The sequence below is a fragment of the Erinaceus europaeus genome, chromosome 15 (assembly GCF_950295315.1).
Source record: "Erinaceus europaeus chromosome 15, mEriEur2.1, whole genome shotgun sequence".
Lineage (NCBI taxonomy): Eukaryota > Metazoa > Chordata > Mammalia > Eulipotyphla > Erinaceidae > Erinaceus > Erinaceus europaeus.
This window is the reverse complement of record NC_080176.1, coordinates 70,988,350-71,015,506: the sequence shown is the minus strand read 5'-3', so window position 1 is coordinate 71,015,506 and position 27,157 is coordinate 70,988,350. Positions and strand designations below refer to the sequence as shown.

The 27,157-nt window shown below is 38.1% G+C and overlaps 1 protein-coding gene across 14 annotated transcripts in view; it reads right to left on the bottom strand.

Moving 5' to 3' along the window:
• The window catches only part of TCF4 (transcription factor 4), a 394,278-nt gene that overhangs the window by 206,028 nt on the left and 161,093 nt on the right, over nucleotides 1-27,157 (bottom strand). Inside the window, exon 1 of one of the 14 annotated variants that reach the window (XM_060173928.1) lies at nucleotides 12,746-12,825. The exons of 12 other annotated variants lie outside the window; for them this stretch is intronic. The gene's annotated coding sequence lies outside the window, so the exon portion shown is untranslated. Of the gene's footprint in view, nucleotides 1-12,745; nucleotides 12,826-27,157 lie in introns of those variants that run through there. One more of the 14 variants, XM_060173929.1, reaches the window with a different exon arrangement.

Here is a 27,157-nt window from a genome sequence, read left to right as displayed (position 1 = left end):
ATACAAAGAGGAGAGAGATTAATTCAAAGGCATAGTAAAGCAAACCAGCAATCTAGACCTCTTGGACTGAAATTTCCCTTATCTTAGGATGTTAAAGCCAGGGGGGGTGGATGGTAGCGCAGTGGATTAAGCCACAAGGTGCAAAGCACAAGGACAGGCATAAGGATGTTAAAGCCTCTGAGAAGTCCTGCAGTATAGATTTAACTTCATTTACTACATCAATTCCTAAACTGTTTTAAATATGGTATTTGCCCCTGTCTTCTTTACCTATTAAATGCAAGTTCAGAGAAACCACAGGAGCCATTGCTATACCTGACTTATCTCTGCAAGAATATAGGAGGCACATATGCTTACAATTTTCTGTCAAAAATAATTTAAGTTCATAACTCAGACTTGGTTTTACTGAAATCTATCTAGAAACATTTTAGAATGTTTTCTGATGTTTTTGCACAGGTACACTGTCTGCAGTTCTAACTAACAGGCTAGTGAGAATTAGTGTTTTCAATTACCCCAATCCTAATTGGAGATGAAAGTCTGGGTCTGCAAAAATTAAGAAGGTGACATGCTTCTTCTGATTTCTAAAGATAAGGGAAAAAAGAAAAGAAAAAGCATCTGATTCTCTTCTAAAATACATCAGGAGATGTATCTATTCATCTACATTGAAAAATCCAAATTAAATGTAAGTTAGATGCTAGGAGATTCACAATGCAATTCCCCGAGATAAACAAGTTGTTTTATAACTCAGAAAAGGAGTGAGGTGATGTGAGGGGGATTGATGAGGCACACGATTTTCAGACAAGAATGACGGGACAGAGATATAAAAAGTTAATATTAGTTCTCTCTTCTGAAGTTCCTTTTAAAAAACAGAAAATTCAGACATGATCTATAGCTCTGATGCTGAAGAATTATGCGTTTGGGCTGTGTTTTGTCACGTCAAGAATGTACCTCAATTTGTCTAGACAGTATGCAGCCTTCAAAAACAGTGAGTGAACTAAAATGTCAGATAGGGTGAAAATCTTGAACCATCACTAAAACTCTTCACTTTGTAGCCGGGGGGGTGCTACCCATGATTCATACCCCATCTTCAATTCTCCTTAAAGCACTTTATAGACAACAAAGTAATTTCATTCACATTATGTGAGATAACACATCAAATACAAGAGAATTTCAGTTTTTCTTTTTGTAGATGCATAGATCACTTAAATCAAGAAATTAACGAGCTTAAACAAATTGAAGCTATGAAGATATTAAGGAATGAAGCTAGACTATGACTTTCAGTTCTTGCATCCAATTTTTTTTTTGAAACAATGCACCACTTCTCCTATTGTAGCATTCTACAGACATTATCAGTTATCTAGTCCACCCCTCTTCTATCACAATCCACTCTGACAATTTTAACTCCATTGGTAGTAAGCCAAAGAGGAATCATTACTTCCTATGATGGGACAGAAATGTCAAGGAATTGAAAACATTTTGAGCAAACATCCTATTGGAGGTCAAAAACTACCTTCTTGATACAAAATAAAAGTAAAGCCTTAGGCCACTTCACATATACTAGACAACAGTCAAAATTATCCCCTCACTTGCTGCCTGCTTTGGAGAAGTGCACATATTATCAAATTAAAACACGAGTTTTATGCTTTATTTTCCAAACGCAGGACAATCTTTCACTGAAAATACCACTAATTCCACAGAGTGTGCAATTAATCAACATAATCATGGGGATAACTTAGCTGTTTGGGGAGGTGTGTTAAATAACTCTTTAAGGCCAATAAAGTGCCACTTGAGCCACCAGAGTAATGATTTTCTGAATCAGCAATTTGTACAAGGGTCCCCTAGAGACCTGAAGGACTAAGGGCAACTCCGAAATCAGTCAACTTACTTCTAATGAGTAACTTACCACTGGCTCAATGTGAACAAATTTACTAGCTCTGCTACCTTTTTAAAAAATATATTTGAATTATAGTTTGATTCTATGATGATTAGGTTTAACCAAGGCAATTACGAACCGTGTGGCCTCTGAAGAGGCATGGACACTGGAGATCTTATTTATCTGAAGAAATATAGTTTGTCATATTAACACTTTGAAAAAAATCTACCAGCAATATGTAGGACAGGTATCAAAACCAGGCAGGAAGAAAACATTTTCACTGTTTTCTTGGGAGGAAAGGATAACGCAAGCTGGGCATGGAGAAATCCAACTCCCAGAAATTTAATTCTATGGCTAAGAACCCTTTGCACCTCTCAAGAAGGACCAGACAAATTCTTAAAACTATTCCCGAGTTCTATAACTCAGGGTACTTGCGTTCAGTAGAATGGTAACTGGCATTTTCAAAGAATAAAATACAATTGGTTAGTCTAACAGGCCTGGTACTAAGAGTAGTCAATTTCAGTGGACAGAGACTGTCCTCAAGTTTACATTAGATGAAACTCTAATAAACCTGGTCATCTTGGGGACAGCATAAATGAAAAATACTATCTGGTCCAACTTATTTAACTGGAGTTTTAAAAAGAAAAACAAATGTTGGTTTTCAAGTCCCATTCAGACAGATATAATTTTTGGATTAGAGAAAAAAAAACTTTTTCTGGCCTTTAAGTGTGTTCCTCTTTAATAATGAACACTACTTTATCAAGGAAATATGTTTCAGATGACTAAGGAGTTTCCCCTACTAAACAGAATAACCCCAAGACATGAGACTCCTACAGGTGAAAGAGAAACCTTTTCTTTTCAGCCACACTAGTCACTGTTCTAACAAAAGTTACCTTCAGACACAAGCATGAACTTCTAGGGATTTGATTTGATTTTTTGCCACCAAGGTTATATTTGGGGTTTAGAGCCACCATTGCTGGAAGCCACCCCCCCTTTCCTCTCCATTTTTATTTGATAGGACAGACAGTATTTGAGAAGGAGAAGCACAGATACAAAGGAAGAGACAAAGAGAGACAACTACAGACTTGTTTCACTGCTCAGGAAGTGTCCCCCCCTACAGGGATTCAAACCTGGGTTCTTGAGCTGAGCCAGTGCCTGGCCCCCAACCTCCAGAGATTTTGAACATTACTGGCTTTTGTTGGGGCTTTTGTCATAGGAGTTCTATGGCATGTTGCTGCACAAGTCACTTTTAGTAAATGCTTGCTAAATAAGTGTTCTTCAAGTATGTACTTAGCTTCAGGACAGGTGGCCCAGAATTAGTGTAAGATCTGTGTGCTTGAGGCCATGGGCTGATTGAACTGAAGTTGGTCATTTTTCTCTCTTTCCCTCTACTTATAAAAACACTAATAATTTTTTCTGAAAGTATGAAACTTCTAAGATTATCAGTGAATTAAAAAAGGAATGTTTGATATATTCAAGATTGCAGAAGAATAAAGGGTGATTCATGCAGATTATATGTGCAAACATGTATATACATACATGTATAAAACATACAATGACTGCACTCACACACACATGTTCTAAGGTAACATTTTCAAGCTTAAGTAGATCATCTAAGTATCATTTATACATGTATTTATAATATAATAGATGATAATATCTCTAGCTTTAGCCCTGAGTTACAATTGGCCTCAGTTCCTTAAACATACGCTACTGAGAAGTTATAGGGAATTAGCCCAGATGTAAAAATACACTTATGGGCATCTACAGACCAAAAAGTAGGAGACTGCTAACCACTGACCCTGCCCTTTAAGATTAACTTTTAGAGCATGTATTTACAACAAAGTACAAGATAAATAGGGTCCAGCAGTCTGACAACCTGGTGACAGTGAACAGGAAGGTGATAGTCTGCAAATAAATTATATATACCACTGGTGCCACACTTTTACACTTAAGAAAAGTCTCCTGATTAATAAATATATGAGTGTGGCTGAATTAAGAGAGGAAGATGGTGGTGGGATCATAGGAAGGGAGAGGAGAGGCAGAGGAGCTCTGATGGGGATAAAAGGCAAGAAGGGAAACATTCTGAAAAATTACTTCATCCTATGAGAAAATACGCAAAAAAGAATAATAACAAAGTACATGGACTAGTTTTCTACATGTTTCAGTTCTGAAACATGCAAAATTACCATATGGAATTACAAAAAAGGCACGAGACATGAAGTATGGAAATATTTGCTGCCACGTTGACTGCTGAAACGCCAGCAGTCAATACTAAAAAGTGAATACTCCAAAGGTGAAAATTTTAGTAGCTGATGTGCTAGGGAGCAAAGCCTGTAAGAAGCAATGGTAAGGGGTGAAATGGAAATGAGGAGAGCAAACAGAAAGTGCACCTCCCAGGACTTCATGGAGTGATATGTGGCAATAGGAAAGATTTGTTTTTGAGATTCAGTACAAGATGCCATTATAACAGATTGAATGGGAACTTGATATTTGCTAGAATGTAATTTACAGCTATTTGACTATGGTAAATATATCAAAGCAAATAAAAGTGATACACAATTTACCCCAAATTCTATAGCAATAAAACCTAAATTAGAAAGATGGAAAGCTGGAAAGAACATAGATATCTCTCCTCCTCTTCCCTAGCTTTAATCTCTTTGATCACTTCATATTTGGGGAGCTGGTGTGGGGGTTTGCAGTTTAAAATACAAGAATTCTAAATGTCTAAACTGTCCTCTCTTTGTAACACCGAACTGAATCAAGCGGTTTCAGAAATATGTAAAAATCACTTGTACATAACTAATTTCTACAGAGAATTTGGTGGAACCTTGTCAACAAAACATTGCACTATTGTTGAATAAAAGTGACGCACATTCCACATGCAAGAATTATCAAGAAGGAAAGGTGACTTAGCAAGCAGAGTTTAAGACATGCACACATTACGACTCTAGGTTCAATCCCAAGTACCATATATATGTTCATACGCTTTCTGTCTCTTTCATAAGAAAACTCTTTAACTTAAAAAAAAAAAAAGTTTTACTCAAATCATTATCTCACTATCTGGGATGGAAGATAGTTTGATTTGTTCTGCCTGGAAACCAAAAGAATTTTTATAAAATATTACAAATCAAATACACATTCATTTTCTTCTTTCTTACAAGATATTTATTTATCATAAGAATGCAAGAGAGTGTAAGAGAGAGAGAGAGAGAGAGAGATGGGAGACTAGAGCACTGCTCAGATCTGGCTCATAGTGGTGCCTTGGATCGAACCTGGGAGACCTCTAGGACCTCAGACACGCAATTCTGTGCTCTAATAAGTGGAGCTATCATCTGGACCTACCTTCATTTTCTTTCACAAAGCAAGCGAATTTTTTTTAGTTTTCCCAGGAAGTTCCCTATTAGGCATTATTTACTATGTACATTATCTAACATAAATAAATAAGTCATGTTTTAAAACTTGAATGGTTTAGTCGGCAAAATAGGATACTTGGACAGTGTCCCTGCTTGCCCATGTAAGAGATCCCAGGTTCAAGCTCAGCCCCTACAGCAAGGAAGAAAGCGAAGTGTGTGGTGTTTTTCTCTTTGGCTTTCTCTTCCTGTCCCTCTCCCTCTTCCTCTCCCTCTTCCTACTAATCTTTCTTTCCCCAGAGCAGGGAAAGAGGACAGTGGGAACAGGCAAAACAAAACAAAAAACCACCAACCAAACAAACAAAAACCAGTGGTTTATTCAAGTATCATTCTCAAATTAGTCTAACAAGAGTTCTTAGGTATAACCGAGTCAGAAGAAACCGTAGAAGCAGGGACAATACAATTAATGTCAATATGAAATCAATTCCTTAGAAAAACTCAAGAGTGGCATATACTTTACATGTTATTTGAACCATCAGGAGTCTAGTAAAAACATCGCCCCCCCAACCAAAATTGTTATTTCTAAATAAAAAACACATTAGCTGCCATTCTCAGAAGCAAGCTACAACTTTATAATCATTGTAAATATACGATTAGTTGTGTGAAATGTAAAATAAAACAAAATTAAAACAACAAAAACCCCAACCCTGTAAAAAGTAAAAAAAAAAAAAAAAAAAAGTCAGAACCCAACACAGCAAAGAGATTCTGGTCTGAACAGCCAGCAGAGGGCGCACATGCCCAGATGACTCTGACAGGGCACCACCCAATTTCTTTAGGACTAAGTTTGACCAAAAAATTGAATATAGGGAAGGGGGTGGGGGAGAGTCATCCTATTAGTGGCTCTAACAAAATGAATGTGCTCAATTTAGAATTAGTAAGAGAAATAAAACAAATATACTTTATTATTAAATAATGACTTTTCATAAAGATTTCTTGGCTGTTTCATGGCAAGTTGTTCATTTAAAAACTATTTTTTTGTATACTAGTGGGGTTATACCTGTTCCCAAGGCCACAATAGTATTTTTAAGACCCATATCTGTAATAATGTGTAATCTGTGAATTTTTAAAATTAAATTTATACACAAAAATGCACGTGTTGGTGAGTATGTCAAACTACATTTTGCAAACAGCCTGTTTACGTGTATTTCTGCATCACATACAAATGAGTCAATTAATTTGTGTGAACTAAGAATGCGCCACTTTATGAGCCACTTTATGCTTGAGCCACTTTTTTCAGTATGAGCCACTTTATGCTTGAGATACATAGGTGATTTGTCCACTGGTTTGTGGCTAATTGACTCTAAGTTGTATGTTCTTTGTCTCTGTATTACATTGTTGGTTTGGGGCGACAGTGTAGGTTATACCAAATGAGCAACCTACGACTATGTAAGCGCAAGAACACATAGGAAGTTCATCCATTTTTTTAAGGAAGTTTTCATATACATGTTAATAGAAAAAAAGGTAATAAACTCCTCCTAGCATTTTCAAAGCTTTTCAATTTAGAAACAGTACCTCTAGTAGAGAGAAATGAACTCCTTCATCATGGAAGCCAAATTAAAATCAGTGTCAAATACTGTATTTTTTTAAAATTTTCAGATAACCTTGAATAATCCACGAGGTGTCCAATCTTAAATCAAGGATGTTAAAATACACAAAAAAAGTGGCACCTAAATGTTAACATGAGAAGTTTGGCAGAACTGACTGCCATTTGGCCATCCACCTGAATGATCATCTCAAGCTCGCCCTCACTCAGCAAATAAAGACAATGGAGCCAGCCGCACAGCATCTCTATCAGGTGATTTCTGTTTATGTATTTTGAGCATCCTCAGTGGCTCCCACAGGTAAACTTAATTTCCAGCATCTTCAAACCAGGTGCTTTGGGTTACATGTAGGTGGCCATAAATAATACTTATCCATTGGCTGATGTGGCCATACCATCTTTGCATATGTCAAAATAATAATGTTTTCTTATTTCTAAGCACTTGATTTTGAAATGTTTGAACAATCTGTTATGTCCAGGCACATTTAAATGATTTTGACATGCAGCCTGCTAAGGCCAGTGACGGGGATAATGCCTCTTTACGTGGGTAAAATTCTGTGGCATATAGGTCACTCTCTTAAGGGGAATCAACTGTGTGCCTCTTCTTTGCATTTCCACCACAATCCTTCATCCTGCAGCCTGGAGCTGAGAGTGAAATGCAAGAAAGGAGCTGAGTGCTCAAAGCAAAAATCTGCTTCCAGGACAATCCATTATATCTGACAAGTTAAATGTTCCATGGTAGGCCATATGGCATCAGAGCAGGCCCGACGATGGAAGAGGGGAACTCAGCAAATGCATCACAATTAAGGAGTTAGGCTACAGACTTTACTTTGAATTACTTTATTTTTTTTTTATTAAATTTGAAATGTTGCCCCCCCCCCCCAGCTTTTGACTGAAATTCTTTTGTGGTATAATTTGGTGAGTAAGTCTCACATCGACTAAAGGTTAAACTATCCAGGACCTTTAGAGAAGTGATGTGGAGTTTCAGAGCAAAGAACCTCCGGCCTTGTTTTACAGATTCCAAGAGCAGTAACAAATATGCAGAGGCTATCCTTTCACTAGATTAGAATACGTAAATGAGGTGAGTCCTGAGATTGGGACAGTTAAGGGAAACTGATGGAACATTAAGTGAAACCAGTTTCCATGATATATATTCCTGAAAGCTGTAAATTCATAACTGAGCTGTTCCTGTTATTTACTTAATATTTACCTCATTAGTGAAATTAATGAACACGATCTCAGTTCAACTTAAACTTGCCACCAAAATGGAACTCTGCAAACTTCTGCTAATACCATAATCCAGAGAGAAGTCTTAAAAGCTTTCTGAAACACATATTAAAACTGGGTTGTGTATTACAATAAACATGTGTTGGTGGAAACAATGTAGTATAAATAATAGTTGTACTTTCATAAGGTATGCCTTTATTCCATTAAGGTAGAAGAAGATGATGAATTGAACGAAATGAACAAAATGATAGCGTTCCACTACAATGTATTATTATGCCATTGTCTTCAAGAAAGGATGTGATGTTTTTATTTCTCTTGAAGAAATCTCAGAAAGAGGAGAACATGTTTGGGTAAATGGATAATGAAAAAAAAAAAAAAATCTCTCCACAGAAGTGAAGCAACGCACATGGAGTCCAGTGTGTCGAGCAGGAATTCTATCAACTTGCTTCCTGGGGATAACACAGTATTGAGCACCAATTTTATAAATAATATGATACAACTTAATATAAGTTGTAATGTGTAGGTTTTCTAAACAACACTGATGATCATTTCAGCATCCACACTGGTTTGCAAACATGAAATTCATAATGATTCAGAAAAACATGTATGCTAAGACTCATTTCCCTATTTCTCCAGAGGGCCACTATTTTCCTCAAATGTGCCTCCTTCTGCCTTAGTTAAGAATAACATTATTTCAAAGAGCATACCCAGGTACTTTCTAGAAATGGTTCAGTTTGCCTTGCATTGAAAATTAGGAACAAAAGTTATGGTGGTTCTAAGGCTCCTGTTTGTTAATAATCTAATGTCTACATATTTTCACCTAACTTATGGTCTGAGTAAGACAATATGTTGAATTATAAAGATAGTATGTGATGAACTGATAATGTGTACTGGAATCTCTTTGCATAGATCTTTGCATTTTATCATGTGTCCTGGTATATATGCCCTTACAGACTTCATTATTCTATTAGGCAGGTATTGTAAATATTATCATTAACACTTTCATTTAGAAAGGGCAATAAAGGAAACTCAGAGAAGTTAATTAACCTGCCTTACAGCACACAGCTTTAAAACAGAGGAACCATGTTTTGAACCAAAGTCCACCTCTAAAGGCAGCACTGAGCTGCCACGCTATGCTCTATGCTAAATATTACATAAAAAGTATGGGCATTAGGAAGATAAAGACAAGTATTAATTAGGAAAGCAATTACACATATATTGCATTTCAACTCCTCATTCAGAAAAGTTGCCAAGTTTTCCTTATATTATTGAAAGTTGCCCTTTGTAAAGATGCTGAATCCTATGCTTGGAATTGCTAGGAGGAATGACTACATACTTAACACACAGTTACACTTAACACATGAACACACACACACACACACACACACACACACCTAACATATAACTATGAATTCCTCAAAACCAGTAGAGTGCACTGGGCCTTTGTGTACTGTAGATCCTACTTCTGTATATCCAGATCCACATTTTTATTACTAATTAAAATGTCCAGATGGTAAAATAACACCTGATCCGAGGGGCCTTTAAGTACAGTAATTGTCAACGCTCAACTCCTACATTGTTAACAAATCGGAAAAATTGGCCTGAATTGAGTTTTATATGTATTCTTTCCAAACCAGCAGTGAAATGCAGTTAAAACTTTAATGATTTGAACAGAAAAATACCCACATTATACTCTACCAAGAAAGAGAGAAATATTTGCCAGTCAAATCATTACTATTAAGAGAAAGCTTATGGACGCCAACAGAACCAAATGTCAGTCACATTAGAACAATGTAACTGTGTTTTGCAGGGAGGTGTATGCAATGGAAGAGAAGAATGATTTGAGATATTCAATATCCCATCCTCCCATGAGGCTCTTGTCCAACATCTTTTGTTTTACGGGTTCAAAAAAATGATAAACAATTGTTTCTTATATATTTTTCTTAAGTGTTGGCATTTTCAAGGCACATGTATGTTCAAATCTTAATCATAAAGAAAAAATATTCATCATCATATACTTTTTGGAAAATATAGATTCCAGCATGACCTCTGAGGTTCATGTTGGGCCTTCTTGGCTCATGAATAATAGACTTTGGGAAATCACAACTGCTTTAAAAATGTTTCAGCAGTTACTTCCTAATCCAAAGTGGACTCCTTTATCTCCAGCAAATATTTAGGGTGTTTTGATACACAGTGTTCTCCCAAACATTTCCACCAGTCAGCCACTGAAATTACTCCACAGACCCCAACCAATGGGGATGTTTGTATGGGAAATGAGAAGCAACTGGATGAGAATCTTGCCAGGAACCCTGGTTTCTCTGGCTACAAATGAAAGTTGATTTTGGTGCAATACCTGAAACAAAACCTCTGGAAGTTTGAGTGAGATGACTACTTGCAAATTCCCAACCATGAGAATGTAATTCTCCTTGACTGAACTGATAGCTGCTGGGGAGGGGGAGAGTGATCACCCACAGGTTTCCTATTTCAGAGTTCAATAATTCCAGCTAATGTGGCTTGCTGCTGGACAGTGAAAATCTCAACCTTTTTACAAAGAAAATGCCCATAGGAATTAACCTGTGCCAAACAGGAAACAGGAAAAGCACCAAATAATGCCATAAGCATGATTCAACATTAACAGATATAAGGGATGGAGGAGTCTTTTTCAAGAAGAATTTTCCCAGGAATAAGCCAGGGGAGAAGGAGAAGACACCCTTAGAGACTTCTTCACTTGGAAAAAAAAAATCTGCACAAATAAAGTATTTCTAGAACTAGAGACAAGTGGGTAGCTTTTAAAACTAACTTCTAAATGTAGTAGGTAATGCATTATTTAAGAGTGTAAACAATCTCTAATACACCCATTCCCTTTACACTCTCCTCCTAAAACACTGGCATAACCTGACTGAGGGAAATGGTAGCTGGACAATAGCTCATTTTAAAGTATTTCTAGAGTATGGTCAACCACAGGAGCCACCAGAGGCTACCTATACTGAATCAAATGAACAAGTTTCAAGATTCCGGTTTATAACACCATGTTAGTCATTAACTTAGGGAGGTAGGAGTGAGTACACATTTGTGAATTTGGTGGGAGGAGAAACGTTCACCGTGGATTTATCAAAACCAGTGGAAAGCTGAACTTAGGAAATTAAAATGATCTCCTCCTCAAGACTAACCTGCTGATTGACACTTGTTCTTTCATTTCTGCCAGCACTTCCTCATTTACACATATTAGAAGTGGTCAAAGATTTCATCAGATGTGGTTTTGACAATAGCATCAAAGTGCCTAAAGCCACAGATTTTAATTGAGTCCAAAATACAGATTTGGGGCAGGGAGGGTGGAGGAGGGAGAACCAATCACAGCAGGAAGCTCTTTAAAGAGGGGAAAGGGGTACCACATTATCTTGAGCAGTTACTCTGAGCTTAGTTGTACTGTATGAAAAGGAAATAAAAAAGCTCTATAAAATGTCAGAATTAACCTATCCTTTCAGGATTGCTTACAGGTGAAATTCTACCATCTGGATGGGCAGTTTGCCCGCATAAAAAAAGAAGTAAACTAAAAGGGGAGTGGGGAGTGGAACCTTCTCCTGCCTCCTATTCTAGCACAATAGATTTTAAAGGCACAAGGACAGAGCCACCATCATTCTCCAGACACTGGCACACTCATTTACATGTCACATGCATGTATGTGCCCAGCATACACAGACACACACAAGCATACATGACACATGCATGTGTCCTATACACACTATGAAAAAAGTTGGGAAAAACAAAAACAAAGAGATCCAATAATTTAAGAAATTAAAGAAGAATAAAAAAAAACTGGTCGTGCTTAACTGCATAACAAAAAAAGGAGGTGTACCTTGAATACCTCATTAAATCGCTGAAAAGACTTTCTATTTCATTGGGATACTCTAAAAAACAAGACCTGGTCTATCATAGCTTCTATCTTCTCCTAACAAGGCATATTTATATTCTTCCTTTATGCTGGTCTAGCAACTTTGGGAATTACAATTTGTCTTTAAATAAACAGGAAACTGCATCTTAGGAATTGCCTGAAGTTGTTTTATATCATTCAAGAGTGAAAATGCTTATAAATTTGACAATTTATAAAGAAATATGCTCCCATTCTCCCTATTCTTAATCTTTATGCAAACCCTTTTTGTTTTGTTGGGTTTTATTTTAAAATACTTCTGCTTCAAAAAAAAAAATGACCTGATTTTAAAAGTCATTCTTCTTTTTATCCAAAAATCAAATCTGAAATCAGGTCAGAACTCCGTTTAGGTGTTTCTAATGCTCAGAGATAACTTTCCTTTTAACTTTAGGCTAGTGTGATAAAACACAGTTCCAGGTTGGCACCAAATGTTTATTTGCCAATCAACAGTCACACATTTTGAAAGCAACACAGAGAGGGTATATAAATTAATAGTTCTCAGAACTGAATGCTTGTCAGTATATCTGTTCTGGGGTTTCTGGGTCTCCATTTTGATTGTATAGTGTCTCTTGAAATTATGTTTGAAGCACAACACTAAACCAGAAGTGTTGAGTGAGAGAATTATGGGCACATTCCCAAACTCTTACACTAACCCATAAATGGAAGAAAACACTAAGAAAACAATCACTGTCAAAAGAGAAGGAGAAGGAGAAGAAGGAGAAGTCCCACCCTGAATATAGAAAGGGAATACTTGCTTTTCCTCCGACCTTATGGGTAGCACACCGAGAGAGGCACCAGAAGATCTAAGCGTGATGAAGAGTCGCCAAAAAGCATGTGGATGACTAAACTGTTTGTAGTCAATTTGCCAGCTAGAGGACAGAACACAACACGCTGGGGCTTGGCTGTCCTAACATGTTTTACTATGTAAATTTAAATAGTCTTGTAAAGGAAAAGGAAAGAGAGGGAAAGGTGGAGCCATATACACACACACACACACACACACATTTTTAAAAAGTTAGCTAGAAATTCTATACTGGAGTTTCAAATAAAAGTATTTTCACTAATGTCATTTTTAAAAATAGAAATTGTAGTTGTTAGGCTAAAACTCATCATATCACATGTTTCCTATGATGAAATTTTAAAGGGGTGGTTTAAAGAGTTAAAGACTCTCTATCATTAATTTGCATCTGGTGCTTTTAGAGAGTGTGTGTGTGTGTTTGTGTGTGTGTGTGTGTGTGTGCTCGAGCACGTGTGTGTGTGTGTGTGTGTGTGTGTGTGTGTGTGTGTGTGTGTCTTCCCTGAAAAGTTGGCAGAGCTGCCGATTTTCCATAATGCAAGCATTTGGGAATTGTGAGCGGAATGAAACCGATCCAATCTCCTGACTGCGACATGAATTTTCATTAATTACAACCTTGTCAGCAAAAGCATTATCAAAGCTGAATATGAAAATGCTAATGAGTCCTCATTTGCATATTTTTCTTTGTTGGAATGTCATTAATTATTACATTTTATGATGATGAATGCAGCTGTCGAAGCTCTCCGATGCATAATTAGCCATCAGAATGCCAGGAGCCGATCAGCATTTTTGGGTGAAAAAAAACAAATTTCACTTCCATTCCCCCACATTTCAACACACACACACACATACAAACACACACATACACACACACATACTCATCTTGATGACGACAGTCCTGAGGCTGGACTTTGGAAAGTTTAAAAAAAAAAAACTCATTTAAAGGGAAATAATTTTTGCTTGAAAATTTATTTTGTTTTTAGTTGATAACGGTCTTATACAATAGAAGCAGTTCTTAATAAAAGAAAATCGTTATTCCAGCTTAATTAATGCCACGCTTAATTATAACACCATGATGTCAGCGGTTTTAATTAAGTATTGGCTCTGTTACAAAAAAAAAAAAAAAAAAAAAAACCTCCTCGCTGCAGTAGGAGTCACAATACACAGATTTGTGCAAATCATTTCTGTGATTTTTTGGTCTTTCGTGGTTCATGAACTATTCAGAGATTAACAGGCAGCATGCAAACTCCAGACATACACACGCGTGCGCAAGGAGGATGTACTTAGACACACACACACACACACACACACACACACACACACACACACACACGCCAAGGGGAAAATCCGTACTTTCCTACTGCATTACTTGGATAGACTTTAGAGCTTACCTACTTGACCACTTTTTTGAGCTAAAGTGTAAGTGAAGATGACAAAACATAGCTCATCCTCTCTCAGCCGCTGGGAACGGTGTTTATAAGTAAAAAAAGAAAAACAACACAGAGCAGATGGGACCATTACACATGACCAAACCAATCAATCACAGATGAAGGGCCCAGGTGCAGCGCAGCCGTGCAACAACGCACCATTTCACAGTCTGTCAGACACACACACACGGTCGTCCATGAGTGACCCTCCTCGGCTCCCCCCGGACCTCATCTGGAGCGCTGCGCCCCTCTCGCCTGCCTACGCTCCAACTGACGTCTTCATAATCGCCCTGTCTTTCTATCTGCTTTGGCTCCTGTGAAGAGGGGAGAATGGAAGGGGTGGCGACAGGGGGGTAGGGAGGAGGGGGCGTGGGGAGAGGAGATAAGGACAGGGGCTCGCATCATTGTCACTTATGAGGAGTCCAGCCTTCTTCCTTCTGCCAAGCCAGTGGCCCCTCCCTCATGAACCACCACCGCAGTCCCTTCTTGAACCATCATTAAGCTCATTAATTTTTAAGGGTGACTGCTCGGTTGCTGCACCCCAACTGCCTGCCATTAGAAATAGAAATTCTGTTTCTGGGTTTCTCACTGCTAAGGTAGAAGGATGTGTATAAACTCCACAAATTCATAACTCGATTAAAAATGTCAGGAAATTCCCCCCTCCCAAAGTGGTTCAAATCAAACCTGAATTCCTCAAAAGCCTCTCAAGAGCCAATTCTGTCTCAACATTTTGTGTCATAAATAATTCCCTGGCCTTTGGCATCCTGTATCACAGACACACTGGAGAGTCTCTGAGCCCTGATGTGACTGTACATGTGCAAGGGTCACAGGGGTGTCTCGGCAACACAACTAAACTGCAATCCAGACACAAGCTGAGGACAGGCTCCATGCTTTGAACTCTGAGTTCCTCATTCCCAGCCTAACTTCATGTGACTTTCAGATTTCCTTTTCTTAAGGAGGGACAAAAACAAACAAAAAAAAATGAAGGAGAAGGAGGAGGAGGAGGAAGAGGAGAAGGAGAAAAAGGAGAAGAAAAAGGAGAAGGAGGAGGAGGGGAAGGAGGGGAAGGAGGAGAAGGAGGAGGAGGAGAAGAATGGAATGGGAACATGTACTGCTAAAGCCCACCTATTACATTACTTCTGGGAGCAGGGGACCCTGCATCTGATTACATCAAATGAATAAACTGGCTTTATTGATTAAATATATATATATATATATATTTTTTAAATCATGAACTCTTGCTTAGACTAAAGTAATTCATACTAAAATTATTCAGGTCTTTTGCTAGAGCATGAGTGTGTAAGGAATCAGATCTATTTACTCAAAGACTTGAAATTGGACACTTTCCCCAGCTTTAGGAGATGACTATTCTTTCAGTGAGTGAATGATCTCAACAACTTATAATTTATTGAGCCCATTTGGAGATGAGAAGGAATTTAGAAAAACACTCAAACTCCACAAAGAACAGTTATATGACTGCAAAATAGCTTAAAGGATTTATGTCACAAAATGCTCATGACATTTCAGGCTTTCATAGAAAATTTCACTGAGAACAAGAAAAAGTTCATCCAACTAAACCATGTAATCCAGCCACTCCAAATAGGAAGGCTTTTTTGTCTGTAGCTTCATGTAGTGGGATAAAAATAAAATGAACACAAGTTAAGTTGGGTAAAAAGGTGTCCAAGTGAAAATCTACACACCATTCTATGTATAGGGCACCAGGCAAACTGGATTTGCTGAAATAAACATTTTTTTCTTTTTCTGTGCTAGAGACCAACCATTAAGTCATGTATGTTCTCAAAAAGATCTGATGATGCTTTTCAAGGATTCAGCCTGCTTCTTAGCTCTTTACCATCTAATTTGCCACTTATAACAATATTAAATATTGAAATAGTCATGTATATGTTCTATAAATTTTATTCCTAGTCCTTGTTAACAAGGAACCCCATCTCTGAACTCCAGAAGAACAGAGAACATATTTACCCTATCTTCCACAACTATATAATAAGGATCACCTTGTAGCCTGAATGTGCATTTTTTGTCGTTCAAGGAATACTCTACACATCTGCATTAATTAATATCTATTTTCAAGCTCATTAGAAATTTCAGTACAAAAAAAGCAGATGTGTATGTAGGATTCCTTCAAATTAAATTTCCAAAAGCAGAACCTACTCCAGTTCAAGACCAAAGAAACTAAAACATGGTCTCCTCCCCCTTCCAAAATAATTACAGAGATTTCATTTCTTTTGTTACAGTGAGCACAACAGGTAAATCTTAAGCCTGAAGGATAATGATCAGGTGCTACAGCTCAGCTTTGCTGAGCTGCTGACTCGCTCTGCTCAGTACCCCTGCTGTTTAAACTACCACTCTACAGGAAGGTGGGCAATACCTACCACTCTTCTCTAACTTATTCTTGGAGATTTATTTCCTTCTTGACATCAAGACTGTGCAGAGAGAGTTGTTGTGAGGTATACATAGCCCACTGTACAACACAGTTGTTTGAAAGAAGGACCAAGTCCATCCAAATCTGCACACCAAGAAAAGAGTCAGAGTTATAATGTGTTGTTTATGGGTAGGCTTCCTACCAACCCTCTGGAAGTAAATGGGGTATAAATAATAAATAAATGAGGAGTGACATAGTTATGAAATGTTGTATCCTGGCAGTCCTGTGAAAGGACAAGACCCTGGGGAGGAAGAAGAAAGGAATGTAAGCTGCAAAGTCACCCGAAACTGGGGTTGGAAAGAGAATCTTGTTCCATTTTGCAACCCTTAGCATGATCTATTTATTTTGGAGGACTAAAGGTAAAGCGAGAACAAAATTTAATGTTCAAATTGCATAAAATAGGACTTCGGGAGAGATCACCCTCCAGGTTTGAACATCCTTGAGAGTGGCTGCATTCTACAAACGTATTTTCATCTCCATTTTAAAATTCCTGGTACCTCATTGCATCCTTTGCTGCCCATGGGCATCATTGCCCCTCTAATTATTTGCCATTTAGGAAAACTCTGCTTAAATTCCTTGTGCATCTGTCCCCTGCTTCGTGCATATTTGTGATACTTAACTATGGTGCTTGATGGTAGAGCTATCTTGAATGAAAGAACAAAAACAGTTCCATCCCAAGTATAAAAGCATCCAATAGCCTCTCCCCTGAAATGCATACCTAAAATAAACTTAACATTGGCAGAATTTAAATATATTTACTCCACATCTCAAAACTGTCACAATTGGCAAACTTTTATTTTAAAAACTCTAGAGTCTGGTGTATCTTCCAAGCACCACCTTAACAAACAAGAGATCATCAATAGTAATGTCCTTTTCTAATTTACAATTTTTAAAAAATATTTATTTATTCTCTTTTGCTACCCTTGTTGTAGTTATTGTTGATGTTGTCATTGTTGGATAGGACAGAGAGAAATGGAGAGAGGAGGGGAAGACAGAGGGGGAGAGAAAGATAGATACCTGCAGACCTGCTTCTCTGCTTGTGAAGCTACCCTCCTGCAGGTGGGGAGCCGGGGGCTTGAACCCGGATCCTTAAGCCAGTCATTGCCCACTTAACCTGCTGAGCTACCGCCCAACTCACACTGCTCAGAATTCTTATCTCTGCATATGGCTGGGTGGAAGTTCCCAGACAGAGGGAATCAGAGTTGTTTATCTTAAATGTTACGTACTATTATTATTTTAAAAAATATCAATGTTAGAATGTTCATCACCACCCCTATATCCATAGTTTTAGGCCTTTGACCTCTCCTGCTATTAAGGAAAAACATTTCTCTGGCGGGAGTAAAGTAGATCGAACACCTGTCTCTATCAATCTCACAGAGATCCTGTTGTATTTTCCGCTCACTAGAGAGAATTTTACTCTTTCACTACTGGTCATGCCAAACATTCCATGCAGGAAAGGTTGTGGCTATGAGGGGGAAGTTGAGTGGGTAAGAAGCAATTCACCTTGGGCTTTAACCCACCCAGAAGTCACAACCCTGGCAAAGAGTTTAATTTCCAAGTTTTCCACAAGTAAACTGAGAGAAGCAGATTCTTTGTGCAAAACCAATTATATTTGAACTCTCCAATTAAAAAAAAAAAGTCATTTATGAGCCATGCAAACCTTCAATAGTATTGTCCTACTGAAGATAAAAGAGTGGCGTGAAAACAGATTGCTATGAGGCTTGGAGTCCAATCCCACTCCAATGCCAAACTCCAAGCTCTCTTCTCATCCCTATGAAGCAAACAGCTAATAAAAGAAAACAGCAGTGTGAGGGGCAGAAAGAGAGTTAGTTGACTTTGGCATTTTGGATGTTGGAGAAGGCAGGTTTTAAAAGACAAAAAGATTAAGCTAGAAATAAAACAAGCAACTTGAAGCTGTGCTACCCTAGAAGATGCCAAAACGCCTTTCAGACTAAGTTGTTTGGGGAAGCTCTGAACAACTATTACTGAAGGGCTGGCTGATTCACAGAACTGAAATGTGGCCCCAATTTCAACATAACTTCAGAGATCACTTGAAGTAGGTGGTCTATGAACCACACTTCAACGATTTCTTTCAGAGGGTATCATAAGATCTTTCTGTACATTTATATGCACAGAGGAAAGGAGTCCATCAGCAGAAAAAGAGAAAGAAGGAAAGAAGGAAAGAAGGAAGGAAGGGGAGGGGACAGGACTGAAGGAAAAGCTTATGGGGGAAAAAATTCTAGGACAAGCAAGTTAAAATACACTAAAAAGATGTAAACGTTGAGAAAATGATTAAGAAACACATTTTCTCCTAAGACAAAAGAGAAAAAGATGGTAGTTGAGCTTTAGTGGCAGATAGTCTAAGATCAAGTGCCTCATGTTAAGGAAAAAGAGCAGGCATTCAATTCACTGAACAGTGAAAGCATGGAACCAAAGCAGATAGCTAGTGGTGGATGGTCAGGAGAGAAAAAAAGGCTAAATCCAAGTGTCCTTCACAGAGGGTTGAGTACGAATCATTGACTGCAGCAGATACCTGGGATAATCTCCCAAAGTCCAGTGCTTCTTTGATTTCACCAAATGCTCATCTGACAAACACACTGAAGGTCAATCCCAGATAATAAGTGGGACAAATGAAGTTAAGTGGTCTTTCCAAGATATAGCCACCAAAGAATCAAGAGGTTACGATGCTACAAAGTCAGTTTTTTTAAAAACCAATAAATTTAAGTTTGGGGCACTTAAAATTATCATTCTTGTTGGTAAGAGTGAACAAAAAAAATCTATATTCATTTATCCTCCTTGTTGGGCTCAATAAGTGGTAGAGATGAAAAGAATGTATGGACTAAACAAGTCAAATTTGGGGCTATGCTTTTTTTTTCCTTCCTCATTATGAAGTAGCTCTTCAGCCTCCACAAAAGAAGGAATGGTTGAGCAAGGATGCAAACTATATCTGAGTGAGTACTGGAAGATCTCTCAAAAAGTAAACAAATAAAGTAGATTAATAACTGAGAAATTCACTAATCTCCTTGCCCCACCCCATTTCCACAGAGAATATATGTTACATTGATTCTACTTGAATTCTGGTTTGCTAATTTGTTTCTATGTGTTATCCTCCTATTAGCTTACATTTGTCAATGATCATAAACTGCTTGGGTGGAAACACTGACCTGCGAGCCGTAGTGCAGCGGGTTAAGCGCATGTGGTGCGAAGTGCAAGGACCAGCTTAAGGATCCTGGTTCAAACCCCCGGCTCACCACCCGCAGGGGAGTCACTTCACAAGTGGAGAAGCAGGTCTGCAGGTGTCTATCTTTCTCTCCCCTCTCTGTCTTCCCCTCCTCTTTCCATTTCTCTCTGTCCTATCCAACAATGATGACATCAACAACAATAATAATAACAACAATAAAACAAGGACAACAAAATTTATAAATAAATAAATATTAAAAAAAAAGAAACACTGACCTGCGTTCCATGGAGGAGTCTACCTGTAGGCCAGCAGTACAGCTGGCAAATGCAAGTCCCCACCAGATGCATGCATTTCAGCTAGTAAAGCGACAAGTCCTAAACTCTTCAGCCTCACTTACGCCTTATTAAACATGATGCTAATGTTTTCCCCTGACTTTTATGATTCTTACAATTTTTTGATTCTTATTTGTTTATGATTCTTTTAAAAAATATTTATTTATGAGAAAGATAGGAGGAGAGAGAGAGAAAGAACCAGATATCAATCTGGTAAATGTGCTGCTAGAGATTGAATTCAGGACCTCATGCTTGAGAGGTCCTTATTCACTGTGCCACCTCCTGGACCACTTATTTTCCCTTTTGTTGCCCTTGTTATTTTTTTGTTATAGTTATTACTGATGCCGTTGTTGTTGGATAGGACAGAGAGAAATGGAGAGAGGAAGGGAAGACAGAGGGGAAATGAAAGATAGACACCTGCAGACCTGCTTCACCTGCAGGTGCGGAGCCAGGGGCTTGAACCAAGATCCTTATGCCAGTCCTTGCACTTTGAGCAATATGCGCTTAACCTGCTGTGCTACTGCCTGACTCCCAATTGTTTATGATTCTTAATTGTTTTTGGCAAGACCTTTCTCTTTACTGTTGTGATATGGCAGTGTGTTGAAATGTGTGTGTGGGGAAAATGTAAGGCTGGGTCTAGGGATATAGCGTAATGGTTATACAAAAGGCTTTCGTGCTTGGACCACTACAAGTCCCAAATTCAATCCTTAGAACCACCACAAATCAGAGCTAAGCAGTGCTCTTAATATCTGTCAGTCTGTCTGTCTGTCTATCTATCTCACTAATAAAAGTGAAATATTAAAAATGTAAAGTGGTTATTAGTTTGATCCTTAACCTTCTCAGGTTTTGTTTGTCTGGGTTTTCTTTTTACCAGAGCACTGCTTAGCTTTGGCTTATGGTGATGCTGGGGAACTGATCTAAGGCACTAAAGTCTTTTTGCATAGCCATTATGCTATCTCCCCTGCCCAAAACACTATTTTTGTTGACTTAAAGATATAATCTTATCTTCTTCTTTTTAAATTTTTATCATCTTTATTTATTGATTGGGCAGAGGCAGGTATAAATTAAAGGGGAGAGATAAAGAAGAGAGAGACACCTGCAGCACTGCTTCAAAACTTGTGAAGCTTTCCTTTTGTAGGTTGGGACGTGGGGCTTGGAACCCCGGCCTTTGTGAATTGTAACATGGTGCATTCAACCAAGTACACCATCGCCAGGTCCCCAATATAATCTTTTCTTCTATTTACTTTTAATAGTTTTCTTTTTATTAGTGATTTACCAAATCATGATATATAACAAGGGCAGAATTCCACCACCAGAATTTGCATACCCATCCCTCCATTGAAAACTGCAGTAGTTCTCCAGAGGTCACAGTGCCGGTTGACTATTATTTCTTTTTTTTGTTTGTTTTTGCCTCCATGGTTATCACTGAGTCTTGGTGCCTGCACTACAAATCCACTGCTCCTGGAGGCCTTTTTTTTTTTTTTTGGTCATTTTGTTTGTTGCCCTCGTTGTATTTATTGTTATTGTTGTCAATGCCATTGTTGTTGTTGGCTAGGTCAGACAGAATTCAAGAGAAGAGGGAAAGACAGAGAGGGGAAGAGAAAGACACCTGCAGACCTGCTTTACCACTTGTGAAGTGACCCCCACTGCAGGTGGGGGAGCCTGGGGCTCGAACTGGGATCCTTGAATCGGTCCTTGCACTTCACATCAGGTACACTTAACCCACTGTGCTACCACTTGGCCCCTGACTATTATTTCTGTAAACACACACACGCACATTTTTTTTTCTATGGTCCCACCTTCATTTCCTTTCTAAGTCCACCTACACCTATTGCTACTTTCTGAATGTTCTTCCCTTTTTTTTCTCTCTCTAGGTCTTGATGGAATTGGAGTTCAGAGCCCTCTTGTTCTCTTCCCCTAACATCTCCCCCTCCCTTGGGGTATTTTTATCTGTCATAGGTGTTGCACTATCCATTGAGGCATCAGGTTTGCTGGTCAAGAACACTTTCAGAGTTGAACAGGACATATCACTAACCTCCCAGAAGCATGCTCTTTGTATACATTTCAACCTCTCTGTCCTTCATCTTCCTTATTGGAAAATTATGATAAATACTGCTATGGAATATAATGTATGTAATATCATGTATGCCAATAATAACACAGGGGGTGGCATTGTAGTAAAACAGCGCTATTGTTACGGCTATTGATAAGCATTGATACACATTAGCAAAAACCATTATGAATGTTAGTAGACAAAGGTCAATTTCATCACATAGAGCTTAGTACAGATGGAGAACAGATTTAAATTGCAGAATGTACACCACCAGTAAGCTTTATAATTTTCCCACAGATTTAAAACCTGGACATTAATCTGGACTGTTTTGGAAACACATACCTTTGGTGACATGGAAAGAGAAAGGAGAACCATGAGATCAAATGTCCTCCCCTATATTCAACTGTGTGTGCTGCTGACGACAGACACGTCTGCACAAGAAGCACCCACATTTCAACTGTGCATATTTGTATTATGCTAAGAGGAAAAATATATCGCCTCAGTGGTTCCCAAGGCTTTTACTCTTTGCTGTTATATTTTAGTTCCAAACAAGCCTCCTTGTTTTATGACCTCTTCCCTCTGCACCTCTCTCTCTGCTTGTACCCCTTATGTACCCAATCATCCATGTGCACGGTGCTGACAGGACTATTTCCTCTTCAGCTGTTCCTCCCAAGTAGTTTCCAGCCCTTTGTAGCTAACACTTAAAAACATAATTCCTACCCACTTGCAACTTTTATTCTAAAGGAAACAAATCAGGCTAAGATTGCTGGAATACAGTGATTTTTTTTCCCAAATACCTCTCATACATTAAATGGTTCCATTCAATGCATTTTAAAACTGTAGGGCAAATTCACACAAATCTCTCCTCATTCACAAAGTTCAACTCTATTCCCTTTTTGTTTCTATTGTATAAACTGGCATCTAGTATCCTCTTTGTCCCTTATTAATTCTTCAGAAAACTATTCACTGTAGTGAAACTTACTTATAATAGTTAATTCTGAATAGCAAAGATCTAGTTTCAATCAATGTATAGAATATTTATTTGCTTGCTTGCAAGGCCAAAATATCAGGGCACTTTTCTTGCTTATTGATATTATTAAATGCTCCAAGGAAGACTCTAGTTCTGGTAATGTCTTGGAAAAAAAAAAAAAACAGAAATATAGGGACAACTCTGCCATGCTCACAACCTCTCTAATATCCTGATCTAACATTACAGAGAAGTGCTGTGCTCTTACGGTGCATCAATCTGTCAGGTGAACTAGAAATTCTGATCGCAATGAACTTCAATATTGTCATGCATGGCTCATCAAAAAGAATATACTCTGAGATATGCATCATTTGGTAATTTTGTAGCTGTACAAATAACATAAAATGTAATTATTACACAAACATAGCAGAATAGTCTACCACGCACCTAGGCTGTACAGAATTACCACCATCACACATGTGACTTATCCCTGGCCACAAGATGTGGTTATGTCCTTATGGGTTTCTTGTCTATAATTTTCTGCAAGTAACTGCTTAACCCAATAACTAGCATTTTCTCACATATTGCTTAGCCCAATACCTGGTATAGAACATGATCAACAAATATAAACTATATTTGTCACCGCCTACAACTTTCCCTGTAAATATATTTAGTTGTCAATAACTCTATCTGCAGTCGTTAAGACCAAACTGGAAATGATTGTAAACTTATTTTTATTAAATATTCTTTGATTTGGCTCAGTGATGTTGGCAAATGCTGAGACTGTAACCACTTGGACTACACATGCTTCTGGACCATTTACAAAACATCTCACAATATGTACATAGTTTGTTTCTCCCAACTTGAATAAAGGCTCCACGAGGGCAAGTATTATTGTCTTCTCTGTGTCCAGATGCCTCTCAAATGTCTGGATAAAGTGAGTGCTCAGCAGCCTCTCTGCTGAGTGAAGGACATGTACTGAACACGGCCTGTAAGGTGCATCAGGAGCTGACTCTCCTGGCCATGAAGAACCTAGTCTTGTCTTCCTGTGCTTTCAAAGAGATGCACCCTCTATTCTCCTTATCCTCCCTGAATCCTGAACACGGTTCCATTTTGTTTCCACATCACACCTGAGTCTCCTTCCTGCTGATTCAGACCTGAACTTAGATGTCAGCTTTATCAACTTTCTCTGAATAATGGCCCGCCCCACTAAAGTTTTCTAGAGGACCCTGCATTTTCCCTGGCTTATATACTTCCTTGTGTTCGACACCAGACAAAAACTCACTCCAAGTAGGAGGGATATGAAGGCTACCCTCAGCCCCAAGTCATACCAAGTACTTGGCACAAAATTAGTGCTTACTGAAAACTTGACAAATGAAATTAATGAGTTTAGGCTGAACACTGATGTATGTAGGTGCCCTAAACTAAGCATAAGAAAATTTTGGGAAAATGATATTAATCTGTACTTTGGATACAAATCATATAAACTTACAATGTAATTTAAAGTCAAATCTATAAGTATGTTGTTGACCCTTTTCCACAAATTAGAAGTATTCTTGGGAGTCGGGCGGTAGCGCAGTGAGTTAAGTGCACGTGGCGCAAAGCTCAAAGACCGGCATGAGGATCCCGGTTCGAGCCCCCGGCTCCCCACCTGCAGGGGAGTCGCTTCACAGGTGGTGAAGCGGGTCTGCAGGTGTCTATCTTTCTCTCCCCTCTCTGTCTTCCCCTCCTCTCTCCATTTCTCTCTGTTCTGTCCAACAACAATGACATCAATAATAACTACATCAATAACAACAATAATAACTACAACAATAATAAAAACAAGGGCAACAAAAAGGAAATAAATAAATAAAAAAAATTTTTTTAAAGTATTCTTGGCCTTTCAACAGTGGGATATGGCTTTGAAATAAAATTTCACCAATCAAGATTCAGTGATGAGAAGAGGAGATCATGGGTATAGAAATGGGTTATTAATATCCTAAGAAATAATTTCCCTTAATAAATGATTTAACTACTTTCTTCATTCAAATACAAGAACTTTAATAATTCTCTCTAAAGGCTGTGCTTCAACTTGCCAACTATTCCAAATAAAAGCAGGTGTTAACGATTTCTATGGTAGAATGGAATATGTGATGACATGGAAAAACAAGCCAATACCTAAATACCATGCATTGTCCGTAATATTAGGTCACACTTTACAAAGTACACAGAAGCCTCTAATTACTTTCCCCTCTCCCTGTTAATTTTGCTAAATTAAAAATACAAAATCATCTTTTAAGTATACAAGCTCCCTGCTACCATGGCCAATGGAGCCTCCTTAAAACAGGCTATAAAACTGTGATGCTGAACAGCTTGGGGTCAGCACTGTGTGTCTCCCTGTCATCAAAACATTGCATACATGTGGAAAACACAAACCAGAAAATAAGAGCTATGTTACTGTGACAGTGAGAGAATGCATCATAAAATAGACTTAACTAGACACAGATTATACATACTGCAATTAAAATCGAAGCACAGAAGCATGGGATTTTTACTGACCAGGTAGCCTTTAAAGTGTTTTACTGGGGGCTGAGCAGTAATGTAATGGGTTAAGGGCACAGGGCACAAAGCACAAGGACTTACTCAGGGACCCCAGTTTGAGCTCCTGGCTCCCCACCTGCAGTGGGGTCGCTTCACAAGCAGTGAAGCCTGTCTGCAGGTGTCTGTCTTTCTCACCCTCTCTCTGTCTTCCCCTTCTCTCTCAATTTCTCTCAGTTCTATCCAACAACAACAACTATAACATAACAACAATGATAATAACAACTACAACAAGGGCAAAAAAATGGGGGAAATGGCCTCAAGGAGCAATGGATTTTTATAGTGCAGGCACTGAGCTCCAGCAATAACCCTGGAGTCATAAAAAAAAGTGTTTTACTGTATGTACTATGTTAAAGACGACAGCAGAGATAGTATTACAAAGTGTAGTAAAATCACATAAGTGCATGAGAAAAGTGTACTACCTACAGACAATTTCAGGGCTAACTTCACGGAATTCTGAGCTAGTTCCCTCATTGTTCTGAACAAAGTAGTTTTCTTTTTTCAGTATGATTTAGATTTAGTTATCTATTTCCAAAAAAATAATAAATGGGTACTCTTTTGAGATATTTATGATCCCAATGCTCCTCTACTTTGACCTGTCTTTCCTCCAAATTCGTGAAAATCTGTAACTTTTCCTGTAATAGGAGTAAAAAAATCATTCCCAGTATATATGTAAACATTTCATTGTGAATTTACAATGAATGGCTTTATCATACCATTATTATAAGCCAAACCTTTAGCATCATTAGATTAAGCCTATAAATTTGAAAGACAAAGAAAATAAAAAAAAGATCTCATTACAGCCCTTACTGAAATAGCCACAACTTTCACAATATTAAGAATTATCCATTTTCTTTGACCTAAAAAGTTATTAATTTACAGCATAAAAATATCTTGATGGCAAAATAGTTAAGTGCTAAGTAGGTGATGACTCACATTTGCTGAGTGCAAAAGAAATAGAAGGATTTAAAAATATGTACTCAGCTCAAGAAAAATAAACAGTTTTGAAAATTAAAATGACAGTTCTTTGAAGCAATGTGTAGGTCAGAGATTCTCAAACCTGGCAGGACATCAGTGTTGCTGAATGCACATTTAAATTAGATGCCTGGATCCCAGCCCAGACCTCCAAACAGAATGTCTGAGGGTTGATTGCAGGCGCCCATGTTATGTGAAAAGCCCCCAGATAAGTCAGTGTATAGCAAGGGTGAAGATCTACATCATGTCGTCTTTCCTGATGGAGTTCAGGGGGACGGGAGAGGGACTAACAGATAAAGAATGTCACTACTCAGATACACGTTTGCATTAGATAGTGTTCACTATAAAAGGAAATTAGGAAATAGTGGAATAAAAAAAAAAATCACATCTAAAGAAAGTCTAGGCCCAGATGTGCCAAAAAGATTCTT